Below are 5,335 nucleotides of genomic sequence, written 5' to 3'. Positions count from 1 at the left end.
GAGATGACAGTGCAAAGCTAATAACGTGTTAGGCATCAGGTGATCTTAGCCAATACCAACTGCAACGTGCGATTCCACAGTGCTTATAACAAAAGTTGTCTGGTTATCAAAATTCTGTGCTATAATTAGCTGTACACCGCACATATGCTCCATTACTGTGACTGAGTTATCCCACCAACGCTTTTTGGCATATACTTTCGCTCATTCTTCATCATTCTACAGTTTTGTTTATATAGGGTTACTCTGCTGCTTCTGTAGACTTCAGTTTACTTGCTGCAATCTTTGCGGCGGTGAAACAAGGACCAAGGTATGAAATAACTTTTTGATGCAACATTGCCCAATTGCAATATACGGCGGTGAATGTGGAAATATTCGTGTGTTGCTTTATTTTTTTTTTCCGAATTTCAAACCTCCCAGTCTATAGACGAATATTTCACTGCAATAGAACGCGTGACCAATTTGAACAAATGTTATCTCACCAGCATGCTCGCTGACGTCACCTCCGTTTCGAATATGACGATGCAATAATGTCTGACTTTTGTAAAAAATCGTAAGGTCCCTTACGCCGTCACTTAAGACGATTTTAAAGCAAGAGTAATCTACTTTTTATTCTGTCATGTGTTGACGTCACTATGTGAGGTCACGCGATGTGAAGTAAAAAATGTTGGCGCAATGTGGCGTCATGATGATGTGTGACGTCGTTCATTTTAGCCGTGGATAAATAGCAATTATGCGGTGGGCCGTCGTAGCAGCTTTCGTTGCATCTTGTTGCACAAAGGTACCGTGGCTACGGCACAGAAAATTTTCACTATGCTCCGTTTCATACATCAGGTGCAACGCTGCGGAAGCTATACAAGAATTTTAGTAAGCGAGATGTGTGAGTACGCGGGTCTCGCACTAGGCTTTTGTCGTTGTAAGCGCTCGTGTGAGTCGAGCAGGAGGTCGCGCATAATGCGTCCGCACGGTTTGCAAATGAAACTCCAAAAAGCGAAAACAAAGAGATGCCAAGCAGTCCGCAACAATTTATTGGTAACCGTACAATGGGGTTTGTTTATATCTGGGGCACCATGCACCTTCATTTATTACTGTTTATATCGGGGGCACAAAGGACCATCGGCGTCGGCAGCAGTCTGAATGTAACAGAAGTCACGTGATCATACATAACGTAACCGATCGGCAATAGTTGTGGCGTATTCATGACGTCAATATGAATGCACATGATATGGATTCCACGACGATGTCATCGCATGGCGTCGTCTCTTCGTGAAAGGTGGGCCGATCCCGCAGTATTTACAGCCGCATGTGAGGTGCAGAAAGAGATGGCTGATGGTTGCGGGGTCGGATGGATCAATACAATCGACCTAGAAGGAGAGAGAGAATTAAACTTTATTGAGGGACCAGGCGCGCGTGCTCTTCGCCCAGAGGTGGGTGACTTCCTCATTCCAGGTAGCCATGGCTTGCAGCTGACGCTAGAACCCTGTCCACCAACCGGAGCTGGTCCTCAGGGCTCGCGGACGTCAGCAGCGCCTCCCACTGGTCTTCCGGATTTTCGTCCACGTTCAGCTCGCCTATGGGCGGGATACTTGGGTTGTTGTGACATCCCCATACCATGTGGTACAGGGCGTTAGCAGAGGCCGGGCAGTATGTACAGTGCCTGTTAAAGTTGCCGAGGTACATTACGTGGAGTAGTGTACCGTGCGGGTAGGTACCCGCCTGTAGCCTTCTCCAAGTCACGGCTTCCTCTATAGTAAGCCTTTTATGAGCCGTTGGATAGTGGCGTCGTTGCTTCCTGTAGTGCGCGAGTATATCGGAGTACTTTCTTGGTATTGGCTCCTCTTCGTTTTCGGAGTCCGAATAACGCTGCGGAGTAGCCCGGTGTGTATGCTCTCGGGCTGCGGCATGTGCCGCTCGGTTCCCCGCTAGGGATTCGTGCCCCGGTGTCCAGAGGATACTTGCATCTTCGAAGTCACACTTTAGGAGAATTCGAAGGGTTGATTTACTTATTGATCCTTTTTGAAATCTTCGACATGCTTCTTGCGAATCTGTCACTATGGTTACTGAAGAAGAACTTGTACTTATTGCTAACACAATGCCAAGTTCTTCTGCGGTAGTTGCGTCATTTGCATGTGTTGAAGCGGCAGCGAGTTTCCTACCTGTTTCATCCACCACGCCAGAAAAAATAAAAAAGAACAAAATAATTAAGGTAGATTTCTCCCCCGAATCATCTCACGCGAAGACATAAGGAACCTTGTGACTTTGCTATTCTAGTGCACGAAATCGCATTTTGCTCGCCGCGTCGTCTTTAAGATATGATCATATGAACATATGAACAGTATAATATGCCTTAATAAAATTGCTTGAAACCATTGCCGCAGTAATACTGACTCAACGGAGAAACATTTTGCCTCGGAGTGACATCGCAATCAGTTTATTGTGTCTCTTCATGCTTCCGCGCAAATGCCAAATCACGACACTTCACTTTGACGGTAATGCTGTTGAGCCGAGATTTTCAGCTAGTCAATACGCGCACTCCTGAAAATTGTCTTCGCTTTGTTTAACGATATTTAATAAAGAAAGTATATGCTTGCGATTGCCATAGCTTTCATGGGGGCCTGGTTAGAGAAGTAGGCTGTACAGAATGCCTTCAGCAAATTATTATCGGGTTATAATTTGTAAAACGGCTGTTGCATGTTCATTTAAAGCAGGACTTTCTGGCTTGCCGACTGATTTTATTTCTGAATGGAAGGCGAGATAGCTTGGAAAAAGCGTATGGTAGCTCCACTACTGTGACACCTCAGGAAGTGTGTCGGACGGGCACCCAGCGATTCCCGTTCGTAGACTTCCCACTGCTCCGTTTACCAAACGTCAACGACGCCACTGTTGAAGGTTAGCATGTAGGGTTTGTACGGTACGAGTTGAATCTTCTTAGGCCGATTCACAAACTCGGTGAGAAACATGTGCGTGACTTTTTGTTCCGCTTTATTGATTTATTACGGCAGTTGAGATACGCGTCGTCCGCAGCGAGCTCCGTCAGCTTTTTCCCCCCATCAGATGTAGTCACGTGGCAACGCAGCGCCGCGCCGTCGCAGCGCCGACGCAGACGCAGCACAGGGGCAGAAGCATTCACTCGCTCGGCGAAGTGGTGTTGGCCCCTCTTTCGCCCCGCCATAGTGAGCCCCATGTTTCCGAAGCGTTTTAGGAATTTTGAGGTAATTAATGCTATTACTTCGGTAATTGTATTATTTTAAACCCTCGTCGTTCATTTTTACCCGGGTTTGAGCATGTCTAGCCTTGTTATAGCCTGTATTGAGCTCTTTACTATGAGCGTGATCACCCGACATGAGATGGATGGATAACAAGCTGGCTTTAAGCGATCCGAACTTAAGATAATTTAGATTTCCATAAAAAAGGAATCCAGGCATATCACTCCGCCGTGCTATAGTCCATCAGAGCTTCGCAGTGGCACAATACATTGGTTGGTTGCATTTATATAGCACCGGAGCTTTATGTTTAGAATTAGGGCTTCGAATTACTAGCCGACGTATCAAGTCCAGTAAGCATTTTGCACTGATAAGCAAGAACAATGATAATTTTGCTTTATTTCAATACATAAATACATGCAACACGTAAGAGAGGCAGGTTCACTGCAACAACAAAGGGAAGGGCATCTTTCTAAGCCACAATCGCAGGGCAAAGGTAGAAGTCTTAGGAAATATAATGACATGCTTCCATGCTTTTCAGGTAACGAAATATTATGCATCGGCCCCGAGCAAGCATTCTATGTTTTCTGGGCTTACTTTTTCTTCTGTGCACATTTGAACAAGGGCCATCGTACGTGTTCGCGGGAACCGCCAAACCGAGTACGTACATGTTTATTTTCACATTTAAACCGCAATGAAATTGTGAAAAAGTACACGAACGAGAAAAAGTACCCCCTTCAGTCACGAATTATTATGCACTGTCCGCAAATGCGTCAAATTCGCATGGCCTAATTAGAAGGCTTCAGTATTACATTCCAAGAAAGAAAATGAAGGAATGAGTTGTTTTGTGTGAGTTTCAGTAATTAAGGTTAATTTGCGTGCAACTCCGTCATAGGAATCGGAATAACACGAAAGTAAAGCGTGCCATTACAGAAGTAACGGAATGTTTACTGTACATTCATATAAGAGAGTTTGTACAATGTATATTGATGTCTGGCAGCTATAGCACTGTTTAACGTGGATGCACCCACTTTGATGACTGGTGGTACATCTCCATCCCGACGACTAACGTCCATGTTAAATGATTAAACAAGCACTTGTGGTAGCTGTAGTAGTTAACGGTGGAAGCGTAATCAGAGAACGAGGTGTGATAGCCAGAAGAGCGTCGCATATTGGACGCAGAACTTGGTCGCCATCCCGCGGCATGTTAAAATGCGATTGAACACCACGGCCGGACTAGAGGGAAACGCAAAGCGCGTCGTGCCGCCCCGGTAGCCCGGCCGCGATTTTTGTCGGGGTGAGCGCGTGAGCGGGGAACGCGGTGTTGCAGCCAGGTGAGGCAGGCGCGCGTCGCAGAGGTATTTAAGGGCGAAGCTCCTTGAAGCGGCACCCGTTCGTCCCTCGTAGTCGTAGTGCGTAACCAGTCGTAACGCTAGTACCAGATCTTGACCTCCAAGGTGGTGCCGGTGGAAATTTTTCCTGTGCGTTGTTGAACAATAAAAAATTCGCAGCGTGCGCGTTAGCTAAAAGCCGACTTCTTCTGTCTCTCATTCCCATTAGCAGCCATCGTTTACCTCCAAGGTAGTGTCTGGTGAGATTTCTCCTGTGCGTGATTAAAACAATAAAAATTTTGTTCAAAACGCCGTTGATTGATGAAATAAACCAACGAAAGACGCCAGATGTTTTCTAAAAGCAAAACGAAAGAACGCCAGATGTTTCTAAAAGCAAAACGAAAAGACGCCAGATGTTTCTAAAGCAAAACGATTAACGAAAGACGCCAGATGCTTTATAAAGTAATGGTTTTCTAAGCAATGAAAATTCACAGCGCACATGTAAAATTAAAGTGAGCTGCAAGTCGTCATAACTCTCATCGAACGTTTAGTATAAACGCGCCCGATCTCACGTCGGTGATGATGTACTGGGCAGAATTCACGGAAGATTCACGGTTTACCGATGAACCTCCGCAGCTTCGCCCACTCATCATCATTCACTCCGTGGATATGCTGTGATTTTTTTCTTTGCCATCTGTGTATATTTACAATGTCATATCCGTGACGGAAATACGCCAGTGGAGCCATGGTGGACCCCGGCATAAAACACTTTCGTGTATGGCTCAGCTGCGATGCGTCCGAATT

General features: G+C 45.8%; 1 long non-coding RNA gene across 1 annotated transcript in view; it reads left to right on the top strand.

The window, feature by feature from the left end:
- The first annotated feature begins 208 nt into the window (after positions 1-208).
- Positions 209-5,335, top strand: part of LOC119402875 (uncharacterized) — a 13,016-nt gene continuing 7,889 nt past the window's right edge. The window contains exons 1-2 of the long non-coding RNA XR_007417069.1: positions 209-307; positions 3,742-3,860. This is a non-coding gene — a long non-coding RNA (uncharacterized LOC119402875). The remainder of the gene's footprint in view (positions 308-3,741; positions 3,861-5,335) is intronic.

Source organism: Rhipicephalus sanguineus, chromosome 8, assembly GCF_013339695.2.
Source record: "Rhipicephalus sanguineus isolate Rsan-2018 chromosome 8, BIME_Rsan_1.4, whole genome shotgun sequence".
Lineage (NCBI taxonomy): Eukaryota > Metazoa > Arthropoda > Arachnida > Ixodida > Ixodidae > Rhipicephalus > Rhipicephalus sanguineus.
The sequence above is the reverse complement of the archived record's forward strand: the minus strand, read 5'-3'. Positions and strand labels throughout refer to the sequence as shown.